This window comes from Rana temporaria, chromosome 2 (genome assembly GCF_905171775.1).
Source record: "Rana temporaria chromosome 2, aRanTem1.1, whole genome shotgun sequence".
NCBI classification, from domain to species: domain Eukaryota; kingdom Metazoa; phylum Chordata; class Amphibia; order Anura; family Ranidae; genus Rana; species Rana temporaria.
In genome coordinates, this window is record NC_053490.1 from 75352555 (window position 1) to 75372817 (window position 20263).

The window sequence follows — 20263 nt, forward strand, 5'->3', positions numbered from 1 at the left end:
GAAAAAAAACGCAATAAGCGTTTGGTTTGCACAAAAGTTATAGCGTTTACAAAATAGGGTGTATTTGTATGGCATTTTTATAAAAAAAAAATTTTTTTTACTAGTAATGGCGGCGATCAGCGTTTTTTTTTCCGGTACTGCGACATTATGACGGACACGTTTGACACATTTTTGGGACCATTGGCATTTTTATAGCGATCAGTGCAATAAAAATGCATTGGATTACTATAAAAATGCCACTGGCAGTGAAGGGGTTAACACTAGGGGAAGGGGTTAAGTATGTTCCCTGGGTGTGTTCTAACTGTAGGGGGGGTGGGACTGACTTGGGGGAAATGACTGATCGCTGTTCATACATTGTATGAACAGAGGATCAGCATTTCCCCCCCTGACAGGACCGGGAGCTGTGTGTTTACACACACAGCTCCCGGTCCCCACTCTGCAACGAGCGATCGCACCCCGCCAGGCACGCGAGTCGGGGGCGCGCCCCTAGTGGCCTGCGCGAGAGCCGACGTTGTATAACGTGCTTGGGAACCGACTTGCCGCCGTAAAACGACGGTGGGCGGTCGGCAAGCAGTTAAAGGTGTATACTTGTGCAGTCCACTATTCTGTTCAAGCTCTATCACTTTGCAGAGGTACATTTTCACTTTGAAATAAATATTAAATCAATTGTGATTCACAAGTTCTAAAATGGTAAAACATAAAAACTTCTGGGGGGGGCCGATATATTTTATAGGCAATGTATATATTTTTTATTTAACCAGTCCATGCACTGCTGCACAAATGATGAATCCCGACAATATTTGGCCAGTCCACAGTAAAATCAGAATTTCAACATACAAACAAATCGCCTGTGCAATGTCGATCCACCAGCAAATCAGGTACTAACAAAGCTGGTTATCTCTGCATGCAAGTCATCCATCTAGCTGTTTACATTCACTTGGTGGACATAGTATGTTCAAATGTAACCATGTTTTTACCAGCAGTAATGTTACAACCAAAATCTAACACAGCAAGAGGCAACGTAAGTGGGGCTTTGCAGTATGTAAAACATGGTCATGTTGCCACCATTATCTCCCCTCCCTTTCTATGCATGGCACATATAAAGCATGGAGAAATGCAAACAACTAGATTTGCTGTGATGTTCCATCAGTCTGAATATACATGGAAACCCGGTTATATTGATTTCATGCATCTGGGGTCAGGTTTCCTTTTACACAACTGTTCTGCTTAAAGTTGGCTTCACAGCGGCCACACGCACAAGCCTGGATTGGACCTAGAGGGGCAAAAAGAAAAAATAATAATAAAACCTAAACAAAGAAAATATTTTAAGTTTTGACATTGGTGGACTGAATAGCCTAATGGCTTTTTCTATCTCTAATAGGATTCCATTTACATCTTCCAAATGCAGCCTCCATTATTACCTGTGATATTGGTGTTCCTGGCCACCTTGAGTGTTTCAGTTCCTATTGTTGATTTTCCTAAAGTGTAACTAAGGCTGGAGTCACACCTATGCAGTTTTAGTACTTTTTGCAGATTTGCACTACAGTCCATTATACATGGTTTCCTATGGAACACAATCTGTAGTGCAAATCGGCAAAAAGCACCAAAAATGCATAGGTGTGAATCCAGCCTAAAGGCAAACCTGTTTTTAGATTAAGGCCCCTTTCACATTGGACCGGGAGCCGCGGTATATTTCCGCCGCTAAAAATAGCAATATACCGCCGGGATTGCCGCAGGAATCGGGGTTAATACCGCACCGCTAGCGGCCGATAAAGGGTTAATACCGCCCGCAATGTGCCTCTGCAGAGGCGCATTGCGGGCGGTATTGCCGCGGTTTCCCATGGTTTTAAATGGGAAGGAGCGGTATACATGCGGCTCCTCTCACCTCTCCAAAGATGCTGCTGATGGGAGATTTTTTTTGTCTCCCGCCAGCGCATCGCCTCAGTGTGAAAGCCCTCCGGGCTGTAATTACCTGCTGTTAAGTACATATAGCTGCGCTAAATCGCAACTGGATGCATTCAATTCAATTTTTTCTATTCACACCAAACCGCATGTAACAAAATCGCAGCTAAATGCTGTGTGTGAATGGGGCCATAGGAAAGCATTGTGTGCGTTTAGCTGCGGTAGAAAACTAGAAAATCCGCAGCTAAAAAGCACCATTCTATCCGTCCGTGTGAAAGGGGCCTAATCCTCCCTTTCACTTGGGTGCTGCCACCTGATGGACTCCACTTGCTCAGCGGGGGATCACTCCACTGATCCCCACTGAGCAGGCGGATGACAGATCCGTCTCCGTTCACTGTGCAGAGCAGAGATGGACCCAGTCCCGCTCTCCTCTATGGGGAAATCGGACATATGCGATCCGATTGACGGATAAAAAAATTGGACCACCATCTGTCTGAATTTTGCAGATCGGATAGCGGAAAAAAACAACGGACTTGTCATCGCTGACATCCAATGCTCCATAGAGGAGAGTGCAAAGCCCGATCAGGTCCGCATGAAAAACTGACAGGCAGACCTGATTGGACAGCCCACATGAAAGGGCCCCTTACTCTATCCAAAAAAGTGTTGCCTATAGTTAGTTAAAAAAAGTAATTTCACTTTTGTTAAAAAATGTATCGCCTCTGGGTGATCAATGTACATTGTACGAATTTTAACGAATTTTGCAGCAAATTGCCACCCGTTTCTGTTCTTGAGAAAAAGCTGTATGCTCTACTATGTGCTTGGAATACTGTTTCCCGAATCGGAGTGTCTGTGTTAAATCTAATCAGCTGATGCATTTGTAATGAGGAAAGCTGCAGTGTCTGCATCCCTTTAGAAGTAATTAAACCTTAGCTAGTATACCAAACATATCATTGCTATTGGAGGGGAAGCTGAACATTTTACTTGAATCTTAGTTCAGACTCCTGGGGAAAAAATTAAATAAAATTACAATTTGGTTTGTGTAGCAATTGTATATACTATATATTTTTTTCACAAAAGGGGGAGGGGGGTTATACTCCACTACTCAAAATATCTATAAAATTCAAGGTGAAAATCGTAAGAGCTGAAACCTGACAAAGAAGAACCAGGAACCCAAGCAAAGATAATAGAAAAAAGAAAAAATACTGCGCTATCTAGTAAACTGAAAAGCCGCTAACACAGCAAATGAGATCAAAAAGTTGCTAATAAAACATGTGTAGAAAAGTGTAGCGCTAACAATGAAACAATTAGTGATAAACAATTGTAAAAGATAACGTGCAACACCACGTGAATTAATGGTATATTAAAGTCCATATATTAATGACTGAATCGGTGAATCCTTCTCAAATGAATGGAAAACGCACACATAATCCAATGCTTAAAAAATGTGAAGAGTCCACCACCACTTATGACAAGGGGCTTACCGGATCGATTGGACCCAGACAGGCATATACCTACTAGGCCAATCAAACTTTGTTAAAGATGATACGCTGAAGAGGGTACACCATACACGTCATGCGATTCGGTATCAATGAAGAAAACCTCAGGCAAATGGTATGAAAATGGTTTTCAGCAAGCAGCGACGTTCACACGGAGGGTATATCAGTAATCCAACCGATAAGTATGAAAAAGAAAAAGCAGGGCGCACATAGCATAATTCAGTAAAAAAAAAACAATATTTATTTTAAAAGAGAGTAACTCACATTTTGCAATGTTCAATCGAGCTCATAAAAAAAGGGTAGCAGGAACAACAGCAGTTCATCCCGACATGTTTCGTTACAAAAAGAACATCATCTGGGGTGCTGTCATCATGCTACACTTACCCTTAAATACATCAAAGGACCCCCACATTCATATCAAGGCTCCAATAGGCAGCTGGTGTCCATATCACAGCACTTCCTGCTTGTTACAATGGAGGATATGGCGTGCGGGTCAAGCCTCTCTTTCAGTACAGGAAGTACATCGAGAGGGTGGATATAATGGACCAAACCTCAAAAGAAAAGAGGATTAAAAATAGTGGAGCTATAAGATCGCTGAATAGCATCTGCTCCGATTTATAATAAAATTGGCTGTGCAAAGACCCGATCCATGGATCGCAGCGTCTATATTACTAAAGGGATGTGTGCTCCATATTCTCACAGCACATCATGTGACAGTGCAACCAGGCCTCGTTCTGAAATCCAGGACGGTTGCACATGATTTTTCCCTATTGGTAGATTGCGGTCACCTAACCGCATTACCAAGCCTCGTTATGGATCCAAAGTTATGCACTCCACAGCAGTCTGATTGCCCTGAAAAGCATAGCTGCGGATGTGCATATAGGGACACAGCCAGGCCTCGTTCTGAAAACCAAGACGAGTATACATACTTTCTCCCTATTGGTAGATGGCAGTCACCTGACCTCACTACCAAGCCTCGTTGTGAATTTAAAGCTATGCGTTCCACAGCAGGCTGATTACAATGAATAACATGACTGTGGATATGCATATAGGGAAAACATAATCAGGGGAGAAAACACTAGGGAATAGGAAAAGCACATAATAAGAGCCCATCCACATCACAAAAAATGTGAATACAAAGATATTAAATTTAAAATATAAAAGGGAAATTCTACCCTTCAATTAAAAAATTGCTAGTACGAGTATCAAAAAAAGGAAGAAGGGATGGACATGTATTACCATTGGAGCCAAGATTGAACATAGGTTTACATGAACACCAAATAAACAGCAGAGATGCTATATATCATAATAATAATCAGAAAAAAGGAATTATTAACCACTAATAAATTATTGGGAATTGGGTGGGATCAACTAATAAACTAAGACTGGTTGATAAATGCGTTGATATCCCACTCTACATTCATACCCTGTGGGGAGTGAGTTTGCAATTCGTATATCCAGTAGGTTTCGAGTCTGGATACTCCCCTGGTCTTGGCTCCCCCTTGCCAGGGTGGGATATACCTGTCAATGATCAAGAACTGTGACCCTTTAGGATCCCGACTATGACAAGATCTATAATGCCTTGGTACAGTATGCTTAGTGTCACCCCCTATGATCTTGGCTATGTGCTCACCTACCCGTACAGAGAACGCACGCGTCGTGCGACCCACATACTGCTTCCCGCACGGGCAAGTGATCAGATAGACAACGTGAGTGGTGGCACACGTGCAAAAATGTTTGATCGGATAGCTCTGGTTGGTCACTCTAGATTGAAATTCCAAAGTTTTGCGTCTACCACAAAGATTGTATTGGCAGACTGTGCAGTTTTTACACGGAAAGTATCCCTCCATATTTTGAAAAAAGGTTGGCCGTACTGGAGGGTCAACAGTATTTGGAGCGATACTGCTCCTCAAGGAGGGAGCACCTTTAAAGATGATCCTAGCCTGTTCAGGCAAAACTTGTCCGAGAACCTTATCCTTTCTTAGCACGTTCCAATGGCGATTAAAGATATTTTTTATATCTCTATGTTGGTTGGAGTAAGTTGTAAGCATAGAATAACTGAAAGAGTTATCACTAACTCGTGGAGGTCTATCAGCTAGGAGACATCCCCGATCAATCTGCTCTACGTTTAACATCTCTAGGTTCACAGAGGATTCATCATACCCCTTTTCAATGAATCTCTGTTTGAGCAGAGAAGCTTGGGACAGATATGTGTCGGTATCACTACAATTTCTCCGTAAACGTAAAAACTGACTCCGGGGCACAGATTTAAGCCATGACCTGTGGTGACAGCTATCCATGGGGATAAAGCTGTTACGGTCTGTGGCTTTAAAATGGGTCTGAAACTTAAATTCCCTGGATTCCAACCTAATCTCGAGATCTAGAAAATTGATCTTGGTGGTACTCCATTCAAATGAAAGAGAAATACCTCGATTGTTGTCATTTAGTGTGGAAAAAAATGCTTTAAGGGATTCTGGAGAACCATCCCATAGGAGGAGGATGTCGTCTATATACCTGGCCCAAAGGACCAGGGAGGGATTGCGCTCCGAATAGACGACATCCTTCTCCCACTTGGCCATAAATAAATTCGCCAAGCTTGGGGCGAACTTGGCGCCCATCGCCACTCCACGCTTTTGTAAAAAGAACTTCTGGTCAAACCAGAAGTAATTGTGGGTGGTGGCGAATTTGAGTAGTTCAATGATAAAACTGCGTTGTTCATTAACTAAGGAATGGTCCCGATCCAAAAATAGAGTGACTGCTTCTATTCCCAAATCCTGGGTGTCATGGATCTTAAGATATTAAAGTGTTTCTACTTGACATCTGTTACACAGGAGAGGGACATTCAATGCAAGGACACCGGCTATTGAAATGCTAAGTGGAACCAGCTAGAGAAATACCTTTTATTGTGCTCTGCAGGCTAAGAGCGGGTGTCGGAGACACTCCGTCTGGCTAAAAACTATGGATTGAAGGTTAATTGAATCTAGAATGTATGTGTGAAGATGTATGTGTTTATTGTTCTAAAGGTCAGAAGCCTCCTGTCAGCTGTATTGAATTAGCATTCTATTGTCTAAAGCAATGTAACCTCTCAGAGGTAGTAATTAAGTAGCCCGGGTTATTGTGTACATTGATTACCCCCTGGGGCTTCTGTCTCAATACACAAGTCTTTCTATCCAAGCTATTGGACCAATCCCTGTTGACAATTTCAAGTCCTCATTTGCATGGTCAAGGAGGACTTGAGTGAAGACTGGATATACTTTACAATTGACCAATAGGAAAGCGGTTGTTGGGAGTGGGATGTTCCAAAATTCTGTATAAAAGTGTGCTGTGTACTTGAAATAAAGAGTCCTGCTTGAACTTACATACAGCCTGCCTGGTGTTTGTTCTTAATGGGTCTGAATGGCACATAGCTGTAGTTCGGACCCCGGAACCTTGGATGACTGGACCATCAGACGCTGCAATCTGAAAGCTGACTTACTGGTAGCAGAGGAGTGTCGGGAGAGCAGGACCTGGGCGAGAAAGGATCTCGTCACATTGGTTGGCAGCGGTGGGATTTGCTCTCCAGTTACTGGGACAACTCCAAACCACCACCATGAATGACCAGCTATGCAGCCTGGAGGAGAACCATGCTAAAAGACTTGCTTGAGAGCTGTGGAGGGACCGGTGGGAAGAACAAGGCCACCCTGATCATTGCGCTAGCCGAGATGGATCAGAGAGATGGTGATGCAGGACCCCGGTCAGTTGAAGACTTGTTCCAGCAGCGAGTTCAACAACGGTTGGCATTATATGGTGCTAACCCATCAGAGACGGCCATACAGAATACTATTAGAGACCTCCAGCTGCAGGAACATAGAGAACGAGAGCGGCAACAGAGAGCACGAGAGCGGCAACAGAGAGAACGAGAGCGGCAACAGAGAGAACGAGAGCGGCAACATGAGCTGGAAATCGCCTACAAACAGCTGCTAGACTCCGCTCAGCAGCATGGTGGGGCTCCCTTTACATGGGACTATGAGGAAATATCAGCTGACAGTGATGAAATCCTGGCTGAAGAATCGGCAATGTGGCAGAGTAACAGTGGGCTTTGCCAACCTGGCCCTGTAGCTATGGGCCCGGAGGTCTTATGGCGGATGCAGCAAGCGTTGACTGACCTTGATGATCCGGTTTCTGCATGGGATGATTTTGAATGGAGGAATGTGCCTGTCCAGCAGTCTGCCAGTGAATCAGCAGTGGAAAATCGGGAGCTTGCCATTCCCAAAGCGGAAGTACTGACCGAAGGGCCGAGCTCTGCTAACCTCTGCTCAGTACCCATAGCATCTTCTGGGTTCCATGGACAGGAGATGATGAACCTCTATCCCCAGACACCAGTTGTAGAGACAGGGGATTTGATAGACTTTTCTGCTGAGGAAGAACAACCTGGGGAGCCTCCAGCAGAAGAACTGGTATCAGGGCCAAACTTCACTGTGCTCTGCCCAGCACCAAGGGCAGTATTTGTGGAGTTACAAGGAACTTCCTCAGCTGAAGCACTGGTCACCGGACAGAGGGATCAAGACCTCTGCCCCACCCCCGTGGCAGTTCTGGAGGCTCAGGGTGAGAAGATGGCGATCACTCCCCAGCCACAGATTACAGAATGTATTGACTGTTCAGAGGATGTTATGGATTATGCACCCCCAGCAAAAGTGCTGGCAACAGGGCAGAATGCTAGCCATCTCTGCCCAGCATTGGGACCAACTGTGGCGTTCCAGGGAGCCGGGGCGGTTGGCCCCCCTCCCCAGCAACAAGCTGAGGTAGTAAAGCTGTTACTCCCAGCTGAATCACTGGCAGCAGGGCAAGATGCTACTGGCTGCTGCACACGACTACAGCTTGAGCAGATATCGGTGGATGGGACTGTGGTCTCCACTCACAGCAACCCAGCAGAAGAGCTGGCAACAGAGCAGAGTGCCCCAGGCCTCTGCTCTCAACTAACAGGAGAGGGGGTTCCTGTGGTAGTGGATGGGACTCTGATCTCCACTGACACAACCCCAGAAAATGGTGCGGCACTGAGACAGGAGGATGTCGGCTTTGCTTTGCAAGCACCGGGGGATTTTCACCTAGCATCAGTGGATGGGACTTCAGTCTCCACTGGTGTACCTCAGGAATGGTGGCCAGTTGGCCCAGATCCACAACAGCATGATGAACTGAGCCCAGCCACCCTGTCTTCTCTCCAGCGGCTGAAAGGACTCCAGGGAGAAGGGCCAGTCCAGGCCTCTCCCCAGCGGCAGGCGTGTTCTCTGAGAGAGGCAGAGATGGGCTGGGTGAGTAATGCTCTGTTTGGGACAAGGTATCTGGGGTACTGGGTGGGTACCGGAATTGGGATCTCTCCCAGGGTTAGTCTCCTGCCAAAGGGGGAGATGTGTGACAGACCTAGCCGGGACAGGGGCTTTTGGAGAGGACTGAATGTGAGCCTCTTGCCGTCCGATTATGGGCCAGGACCTCAAAACAGGAAGGCAGATGGGTCATCCCAGCGGACAGTCCTGGAACCTTAAGACTACTTTTCCAACATCCTCGAGTTGACCCGTTTGGGTCCCACTGCGGCTGTTGGACTGTTTCCCAGGGGAAGTAATGTCATGGATCTTAAGATATTAAAGTGTTTCTACTTGACATCTGTTACACAGGAGAGGGACATTCAATGCAAGGACACCGGCTATTGAAATGCTAAGTGGAACCAGCTAGAGAAATACCTTTTATTGTGCTCTGCAGGCTAAGAGCGGGTGTCGGAGACACTCCGTCTGGCTAAAAACTATGGATTGAAGGTTAATTGAATCTAGAATGTATGTGTGAAGATGTATGTGTTTATTGTTCTAAAGGTCAGAAGCCTCCTGTCAGCTGTATTGAATTAGCATTCTATTGTCTAAAGCAATGTAACCTCTCAGAGGTAGTAATTAAGTAGCCCGGGTTATTGTGTACATTGATTACCCCCTGGGGCTTCTGTCTCAATACACAAGTCTTTCTATCCAAGCTATTGGACCAATCCCTGTTGACAATTTCAAGTCCTCATTTGCATGGTCAAGGAGGACTTGAGTGAAGACTGGATATACTTTACAATTGACCAATAGGAAAGCGGTTGTTGGGAGTGGGATGTTCCAAAATTCTGTATAAAAGTGTGCTGTGTACTTGAAATAAAGAGTCCTGCTTGAACTTACATACAGCCTGCCTGGTGTTTGTTCTTAATGGGTCTGAATGGCACATAGCTGTAGTTCGGACCCCGGAACCTTGGATGACTGGACCATCAGACGCTGCAATCTGAAAGCTGACTTACTGGTAGCAGAGGAGTGTCGGGAGAGCAGGACCTGGGCGAGAAAGGATCTCGTCACACTGGGGGATGCATGTATACAATGAAGCTACATCCGCAGTAGCTAATAGATAGTCACCACATATTTCGGTATTTTCTAGTAATTTGATAGTGGAGGTGGTGTCCTTCAGATAGGACGGAGTTGTCTTGACTAATGGTTGTAAAAAGAAGTCTATATAGCGACCAATGCGAGAGGTAATAGAATCTATGCCGCTCACAATGGGCCTTCCGGGAGGGTGTACAGAGTCTTTGTGGATTTTGGGTAAATGGTAGATCGTCGGGATCCTGGGGGCAATAGGTATCAGATAAGATCGTTCTTTCTCATTCAGAATACGAGATTGAAACCCTTTCTTTACCAGGCCAACAAGTTCTTTTTTAAAACTATTAGTGGGATTATTTTGTAATTCCTGATACGTGTCGTGATCTGACAAAATTCTCGACATTTCAGCAACATATTTGGATTTATCCATAACCACTATTCCGCCACCTTTGTCCGCTGGGCGGACAACGAGATCCTTCTGATCACAAAGAGATTGAAACCCTTCTTTAGGTATGGGATTGTGGTAATGCTTCTTGATGGGTAAAGAAGCCAAATCTTGAAGGACCAAGTCTTTAAAAATGCTAACTGCAGGGGCCACTGCGACAGAAGGATTGAACAGTGACGGATTGGACAATCTAGTATGAACCGTTCCTGAAGTAGCTGCCCTCTCTGCAGGGGGTGAGGTATTGGTCAAAAAATATCTTTGGATGTTGATTTTACGCACAAATTTTTGCACGTCTATTAACGTGTTAAATTTGTTCAATTTGCTAGGGGGGGCGAATTTCAAACCTTTGTCCAAGACAAGCAGCTCATTAGGAGTTAATGCCTTTGAACTCAGGTTGAACACTCCTTGGCCTAATAAACCCTTCTTCTTTTTCCTCTGCGCCCTTCTGCCCCCTCTGGTCCCTCTTTTGGATCCGAAGGCCTTTGATGTCCTGGACCGTCCCGATGAAAATCCTTATTTTCATAGGATCCTGCACCATATGCGTCATGGTTATAGTGTGCTCGATTGGGTTCAGGCACACTTCCACCACGAGAATCGCGAAGGGGGAGAAATCTGTTATGTGTATATACAGGGGGGTGGCTATAATGATGGACATAGGACTCATAAGGGGCCTCATAATCACCAGACCTCCTAGGTGAACCTATAGGGCCATAATAGCCTTGGTCTTGGTGATAGGAGTTCCTGGAATCCCGTTGGTTCCCCCTAGACTTACCACGCCCCCCTCTTCTATTGGAATTGTTATTAGTCCTCCTAGGTGAGCGGGGTGATGCATATCGCCCCGGAGAGCGCCCTCTCACTGTTTGCTCCCTAGTGGTATGAACAGATTTGGGGTATACAGGAGCAGATTGATGGACTGCATGTTGACTGTTATTGGAATAAGTCCCCGCAGCTCCGGTTTCCATAGTAGAATCTACGTCAGCCGGTTCTGCTGAGGACTTCTGCCACTTAAAAACAGTTCCTGATTTATAATCCCCAACATCACGTGAATATTTCTTACGTTTTTTATTTCTCTGTTCTCCATCTTCTTTTTCAAGGTGAGATTGGAGATTGGAGGAGAGAGAATTATACTCCGCAGAGTTCTTAAAAGACAAAAGCTTTTCACTTAATTCTTTTATCTCTCTATCCAGAAGTTGAAACGGCCAAACGGACTGTTAATACTGAGGGTGTGTTCACTGTCATGAGTAATGATACCGAAATCGGTGGAATGTTTATGCGTCTCAAAAACATAATGGTTTCTGAGTTACACCTACAGTGGGATATCATTTTCCTACAACAGTACATAACGGAGGGTATGGTCCCCAGGAGCCTCAGATGGGATGTCCAGCCCCAACAAGGCGACCCTGATCTGGACTCCTGGTATCGGTATTTTAATGAGACCGGTACTAAGTTCTTGGGTTTTTTAATTTCAAGGAAACAAAACAGACTTCAACTTCTGGATAGAGAGATAAAAGAATTAAGTGAAAAGCTTTTGTCTTTTAAGAACTCTGCAGAGTATAATTCTCTCTCCTCCAATCTCCAATCTCACCTTGAAAAAGAAGATGGAGAACAGAGAAATAAAAAACGTAAGAAATATTCACGTGATGTTGGGGATTATGAATCAGGAACTGTTTTTAAGTGGCAGAAGTCCTCAGCAGAACCGGCTGACGTAGATTCTACTATGGAAACCGGAGCTGCGGGGACTTATTCCAATAACAGTCAACATGCAGTCCATCAATCTGCTCCTGTATACCCCAAATCTGTTCATACCACTAGGGAGCAAACAGTGAGAGGGCGCTCTCCGGGGCGATATGCATCACCCCGCTCACCTAGGAGGACTAATAACAATTCCAATAGAAGAGGGGGGCGTGGTAAGTCTAGGGGGAACCAACGGGATTCCAGGAACTCCTATCACCAAGACCAAGGCTATTATGGCCCTATAGGTTCACCTAGAAGGTCTGGTGATTATGAGGCCCCTTATGAGTCCTATGTCCATCATTATAGCCACCCCCCTGTATATACACATAACAGATTTCTCCCCCTTCGCGATTCTCGTGGTGGAAGTGTGCCTGAACCCAATCGAGCACACTATAACCATGACGCATATGGTCCAGGATCCTATGAAAATAAGGATTTTCATCGGGACGGTCCAGGACATCAAAGGCCTTCGGATCCAAAAGAGGGACCAGAGGGGGCAGAAGGGCGCAGAGGAAAAAGAAGAAGGGTTTAATAGGCCAAGGAGTGTTCAACCTGAGTTCAAAGGCATTAACTCCTAATGAGCTGCTTGTCTTGGACAAAGGTTTGAAATTCGCTCCCCCTAGCAAATTCAACAAATTTAACACGTTTATAGACGTGCAAAAATTTGTGCGTAAAATCAACATCCAAAGATATTTTTTGACCAATACCTTACCCCCTGCAGAGAGGGCAGCTACTTCAGGAACGGTTCATACTAGATTGTCCAATCCGTCACTGTTCAATCCTCCTGTCGCAGTGGCCCCTGCAGTTAGCATTTTTAAAGACTTGGTCCTTCAAGATTTGGCTTCTTTACCCATCAAGAAGCATTACCACAATCCCATACCTAAAGAAGGGTTTCAATCTCTTTGTGATCAGAAGGATCTCGTTGTCCGCCCAGCGGACAAAGGTGGCGGAATAGTGGTTATGGATAAATCCAAATATGTTGCTGAAATGTCGAGAATTTTGTCAGATCACGACACGTATCAGGAATTACAAAATAATCCCACTAATAGTTTTAAAAAATAACTTGTTGGCCTGGTAAAGAAAGGGTTTCAATCTCGTATTCTGAATGAGAAAGAACGATCTTATCTGATACCTATTGCCCCCAGGATCCCGACAATCTACCATTTACCCAAAATCCACAAAGACTCTGTACACCCTCCCGGAAGGCCCATTGTGAGCGGCATAGATTCTATTACCTCTCGCATTGGTCGCTATATAGACTTCTTTTTACAACCATTAGTCAAGACAACTCCGTCCTATCTGAAGGACACCACCTCCACTATCAAATTACTAGAAAATACCGAAATATGTGGTGACTATCTATTAGCTACTGCGGATGTAGCTTCATTGTATACATGCATCCCCCAGGATTTGGGAATAGAAGCAGTCACTCTATTTTTGGATCGGGACCATTCCTTAGTTAATGAACAACGCAGTTTTATCATTGAACTACTCAAATTCGCCACCACCCACAATTACTTCTGGTTTGACCAGAAGTTCTTTTTACAAAAGCGTGGAGTGGCGATGGGCGCCAAGTTCGCCCCAAGCTTGGCGAATTTATTTATGGCCAAGTGGGAGGAGGATGTCGTCTATTCGGAGCGCAATCCCTCCCTGGTCCTTTGGGCCAGGTATATAGACGACATCCTCCTCCTATGGGATGGTTCTCCAGAATCCCTTAAAGCATTTTTTTCCACACTAAATGACAACAATCGAGGTATTTCTCTTTCATTTGAATGGAGTACCACCAAGATCAATTTTCTAGATCTCGAGATTAGGTTGGAATCCAGGGAATTTAAGTTTCAGACCCATTTTAAAGCCACAGACCGTAACAGCTTTATCCCCATGGATAGCTGTCACCACAGGTCATGGCTTAAATCTGTGCCCCGGAGTCAGTTTTTACGTTTACGGAGAAATTGTAGTGATACCGACACATATCTGTCCCAAGCTTCTCTGCTCAAACAGAGATTCATTGAAAAGGGGTATGATGAATCCTCTGTGAACCTAGAGATGTTAAACGTAGAGCAGATTGATCGGGGATGTCTCCTAGCTGATAGACCTCCACGAGTTAGTGATAACTCTTTCAGTTATTCTATGCTTACAACTTACTCCAACCAACATAGAGATATAAAAAATATCTTTAATCGCCATTGGAACGTGCTAAGAAAGGATAAGGTTCTCGGACAAGTTTTGCCTGAACAGGCTAGGATCATCTTTAAAGGTGCTCCCTCCTTGAGGAGCAGTATCGCTCCAAATACTGTTGACCCTCCAGTACGGCCAACCTTTTTTCAAAATATGGAGGGATACTTTCCGTGTAAAAAATGCACAGTCTGCCAATACAATCTTTGTGGTAGACGCAAAACTTTGGAATTTCAATCTAGAGTGACCAACCAGAGCTATCCGATCAAACATTTTTGCACGTGTGCCACCACTCACGTTGTCTATCTGATCACTTGCCCGTGCGGGAAGCAGTATGTGGGTCGCACGACGCGTGCGTTCTCTGTACGGGTAGGTGAGCACATAGCCAAGATCATAGGGGGTGACACTAAGCATACTGTACCAAGGCATTATAGATCTTGTCATAGTCGGGATCCTAAAGGGTCACAGTTCTTGATCATTGACAGGTATATCCCACCCTGGCGAGGGGGAGCCAGGACCAGGGGAGTATCCAGACTCGAAACCTACTGGATATACGAATTGCAAACTCACTCCCCACAGGGTATGAATGTAGAGTGGGATATCAACGCATTTATCAACCAGTCTTAGTTTATTAGTTGATCCCACCCAATTCCCAATAATTTATTAGTGGTTAATAATTCCTTTTTTCTGATTATTATTATGATATATAGCATCTCTGCTGTTTATTTGGTGTTCATGTAAACCTATGTTCAATCTTGGCTCCAATGGTAATACATGTCCATCCCTTCTTCCTTTTTTTGATACTCGTTGCAGCTTTTTAGCAATCATTATAAAGGACATTTTTGTGGATTTAATTCCCTTTAGTGGCATATTTTATCATAAAAAAAAAAAATATATATATATATATTTTTCATATATACAAGTCTTTTGATCTGACATATTCTCCTTCTATTATGTTGTCTATGTCATTTTATATCAACCAGCAATTTTTTAATTGAAGGGTAGAATTTCCCTTTTATATTTTAAATTTAATATCTTTGTATTCACATTTTTTGTGATGTGGATGGGCTCTTATTATGTGCTTTTCCTATTCCCTAGTGTTTTCTCCCCTGATTATGTTTTCCCTATATGCATATCCACAGTCATGTTATTCATTGTAATCAGCCTGCTGTGAATTTAAAGCTATGCGTTCCACAACGAGGCTTGGTAGTGAGGTCAGGTGACTGCCATCTACCAATAGGGAGAAAGTATGTATACTCGTCTTGGTTTTCAGAACGAGGCCTGGCTGTGTCCCTATATGCACATCCGCAGCTATGCTTTTCAGGGCAATCAGACTGCTGTGGAGTGCATAACTTTGGATCCATAACGAGGCTTGGTAATGCGGTCAGGTGACCGCAATCTACCAATAGGGAAAAATCATGTGCAACCGTCCTGGATTTCAGAACGAGGCCTGGTTGCACTGTCACATGATGTGCTGTGAGAATATGGAGCACACATCCCTTTAGTAATATAGACGCTGCGATCCATGGATCGGGTCTTTGCACAGCCAATTTTATTATAAATCGGAGCAGATGCTATTCAGCGATCTTATAGCTCCACTATTTTTAATCCTCTTTTCTTTGAGGTTTGGTCCATTATATCCACCCTCTCGATGTACTTCCTGTACTGAAAGAGAGGCTTGACCCGCACGCCATATCCTCCATTGTAACAAACAGGAAGTGCTGTGATATGGACACCAGCTGCCTATTGGAGCCTTGATATGAATGTGGGGGTCCTTTGATGTATTTAAGGGTAAGTGTAGCATGATGACAGCACCCCAGATGATGTTCTTTTTGTAACGAAACATGTCGGGATGAACTGCTGTTGTTCCTGCTACCCTTTTTTTATGAGCTCGATTGAACATTGCAAAATGTGAGTTACTCTCTTTTAAAATAAATATTGTTTTTTTTTTTACGGAATTATGCTATGTGCGCCCTTTTTCTTTTTCATACTTATCAGTTGGATTACTGATATACCCTCCGTGTGAACGTCGCTGCTTGCTGAAAACCATTTTCATACCATTTGCCTGAGGTTTTCTTCATTGATACCGAATCGCATGACGTGTATGGTGTACCCTCTTCAGCGTATCATCTTTAACAAAGTTTGATTGGCCTAGAAGGTATATGCCTGTCTGGGTCCAATCGATCCGGTAAGCCCCTTGTCATAAGTGGTGGTGGACTCTTCACATTTTTTAAGCATTGGATTATGTGTGCGTTTTCCATTCATTTGAGAAGGATTCACCGATTCAGTCATTAATATATGGACTTTAATATACCATTAATTCACGTGGTGTTGCACGTTATCTTTTACAATTGTTTATCACTAATTGTTTCATTGTTAGCGCTACACTTTTCAACCCAAGCGCAGATACCTTAGCAATAGAGCCTCCAAGAGATATGAAAAACGTTTAGGTTTAGACTAGGTTCACACTGCTGTTTTTATAAGACTTTCAATGCGATTATGTAGTGCAACTTGGATGCTACTTTTAAGTGGTTTTCATATTTTATGGGGCCAAAATCATGCTTGGGTCGTAGTACAGGAACCTTTTCCAAAATTGTGCCATGCTGAATTGTATTGATGTGTGCAGACACCATTGAAAACAAAGATTTCCATTGTCATATGATTCAAGTCACATATGAAATCGCACCAGTGTGAACAGAGCCTTAACACTCCATATCTACCCAAAAAATAAAACATTTGTTTTGACTGGACTGACTAAATTAAATGTTTTTCTTCATCCGCAACACCGACTATGACTCGGATATCCGGCTCCAAGAAGCACATACAGTAAGAGACCTTTCCTTCGCTCCCCGCTGCTCTGTTCTGCTGTCGGGGAAAGGGGAGGAAACCCTATGCAAGATTTTTACTTGGTGATTAAACAAGGCTGAGAGTTCTCATGCTTATGTGACGTCGCTGGACAAAACAAGTATGGGTGCTTACGTGACGTCGCTGGACAAAACAAGTATGGGCCGCAGAGAGGGGGGCATTGAAGTAAGCCTGTTGTTGCCCTGCACAGGCTATAAAAATGCACTGATCAATGTAAAAAGGACACTGGTAGGAAAGAAGTTAACACTAGGGTTAACTGTGTTCCCTAGGTGTGTTCTAACCGTGGGGGGGGCTCACTGGGACATGACAGATCACTGTTCCCAATCACTGGAAACAGTAGATCTCCGACATGTCCCCTGTCAGAATGGGGATCCGCCTTGTTTACAAAGGCAGATCCCCATTCTGACAGGGGACATGTCGGAGATCTCTGTACTAGGTGATCGTGGGCTGGCGGCGGACATAAATCAAATCCACCCCATTCAGAATGCTCCTCATTACGTCATACCTGATCAAAGCTTGTGTTTAACTTTTTCAGAGTCATGTTGTATTTTCGAATTTGTTGATTATGTTCAGCCAAAACAGTAGTTTCCTGTGTGAGCTTCTCTGCAAGAAAACAAAAAAAAAAAACACAGAAGTTTTAGTTATTAAGGGAAATATCTTACAAGTAAAACAACATTACCTTACAGGATAGTAGTGTTTTATTTGTCAGGCTCCATCACATACAAAAGTCACATTTTATTGGGTTTATTGAGGTTAGCCATACACAGCTATATTTCTCTTCTGGCAGCGAGAGGGTTAAAAGATAAAATATATAAAAGACACAAATTAACCCAAGTCTGTAATCAATACTATGGGCCAGATTCTCAGAGACTTACATCGGCGTACGTCGTTTGCGCAAGTCGTACACGAATAGGGCTGTGCATAAATTATGTTCACGTCACAGGCATTGAGCCGACGTATCTTTGGGCGTAAAAATACGACGTGATTTTGAGCATGCGTGCGCATGCACCGTTCGTTCGGCCATGCATCTACATGGGGTCAAGCCTCATTTAACCACTTGCCGCCCGCCAATGACATATTGACGTCGGCAAAGTGGTTGTAGAATACTGACTGGACGTCATATGACGTCCTCAGGTTTCTGAGCCGCTGCGCGCCCCCGGGGGCGCGCATCACGGCGATCGTTGTTGCAGGGTGTCAGTCTGACACCCCGCAACACCGATCTTGGTAAAGAGTCTCTCACGGAGACTCTTTACCACGTGATCAGCCGTGTCCAGTCACGGCTGATGACGATGTAAACAGGAAGAGACGCGAGTAGAGGAGAGCCGATCGGCGGCTCTCCTGACAGGGGGGGTTCGCGCTGTTTATCAGCGTAGCCACACTGGACCACCAGGGAAGCCCACCCTGGACCACCCTTTTGCCAGGGAAGGGCAAAAAAAAAAAGGGGCAAAAAAAAAAGCATAAAAAAAAAAAGATGCCAATCAGTGCCCACAAATGGGCACTGATTGGCAACATGGGTAAATCAGTGCCGCCCCACAGTGTCCATCAGTGCCACCCCACAGTGTCCATCAGTGCCACCCCACAGTGCCCATCCATGCCCACCTATGAGTGCCCATCTGTGCCACCCATAAGTATCCATCAGTGCCACCCATAAGTGCCGCTCATGAGTGCCCATCTGTGCCGCCTATGAGTGCCCAGTGCCGCCCATCAGTGCCGCCTATGTGTGCCCATCAGTGCCGCATACCAGCGCCGCCAATCAGTGCCACCTCATCTGTGCCCGTCAGTACTACCTCATCGATGTCCATCAGTGCTATCTCATCGGTGCCCATCAGTGCCGCCATATCAGTGCCCGTAATTGAAAGAGAAAACTTACTTATTTACAAAAAAATTTACAGAAAAAAATAAAAACGTATTTTTTTTTCAAAATTTTCAGTCTTTTTTTAGTTGTTGCGCAAAAAAAATAATCAAATACCACCAAAAGAAAGCTCTATTTGTGGGGAAAAAAGGACGCCAATTTTGTTTGGGTACAGTGTAGCATGACCGCGCAATTGCCATTCAAAGTGCGACAGTACTGAAAGCTGAAAATTGGCTTGGGCGGGAAGGTGCGTAAGTGCCTGGTATGGAAGTGGTTAAATACAACACGCCCCCTACAGCCTACTTTGAATTATGCGCGGTTACGCCGGCCCATTTACGCTACGCCACCGTAACTTAGGAGGCAAGTGCTTTGTGAATACAGCACTTGCCTCTCTAAGTTGCGGCAGCGTATGCGTAAATACGGTACGCTACGCCCGCGCAACGTAGATCGGCCGTACGTGAATCTAGACCTATATCATTAAATGTGTTAACCGAGTATCAATCTCTTGCACCTCCTGTACAGCAGAGCTTAGAGGGGCAGGGAGAAGCATCACAAGGATCCAATGAGGTGTGCAGCAGTGCAAGGAGCATACTGGCTATTTATTATAGCAAAAAGTAAAAAAAATATTGCTTTTTTTTTAAAAATAGTCTGTCTTTTTTTTTGTTTATAGCGCAAAAAATAAAAACCGCAGAGGTGATCAAATACCACCAAAAGAAAGCTCTATTTGTGGGGAAAAAGGACGTCAATTTTGTTTGGGCGCCACGTCGCACAATTGTCAGTTAAAGCGACGCAGTGCCAAATCGCAAAAAGTGCTCTGGTCAGGAAGTGGGTAAATTCTTCCGGGGCGGAAGTGGTTAATGGGATGAGGTGGCGACCGGACACAACACACCGGTGTGAAGGAGCCCTCGTTCACATTGGCTGCAGCTTTGAAATCGCGCAACTTCATCGGAAATCGCAGGATTTCAAAGCCACGTGACTGTCAGTGCGAAATCAGGTGCAACTCGGAAGACATCGGGCAGCCTCATCACAGATGTCTATTCAAGCCGCACCTGAAATCGCTGCAAGTAGTGCAGGAACTACTTTTGCAGTCATTGCAGCACCGCAACGGTGCCATTGCCAGCCATAGGCTGCGACTTCTCATGCGATTTGACCTGTAAACTTGCATGACAAGTCGCTCCAATGTGAACAGAGGCTTATACATTTTGTCCTCTGTGACACCCCAACACCACACACAGCCCTAGAAAGGAGGAAGTAGACGCCATTAGTGGCTCCTTCTCCATGCAGTGACCACACTACAGTCCTCTATGTGACGTTCCTCACCCAGAGCTTTCAGCATCCCCGAATACACCTCCACAGACTCCATCTCATATCTGCCGCCAGTCCCCGCCCACACACACCAATACGCCGCGCTTCCTGGCGTCCTCACGTA

The 20263-nt window shown here is 44.7% G+C and overlaps 1 long non-coding RNA gene across 1 annotated transcript; it reads right to left on the reverse strand.

Annotated features, from left to right (window-relative positions):
- Positions 1-723: 723 nt before the first annotated feature.
- On the reverse strand, positions 724-20263 carry LOC120929151. Its single transcript, XR_005747351.1, has 3 exons — positions 20155-20263; positions 17488-17585; positions 724-1273 (listed from the first exon to the last, which is right to left on the reverse strand). It is a non-coding gene; the product is annotated as an uncharacterized LOC120929151 (long non-coding RNA).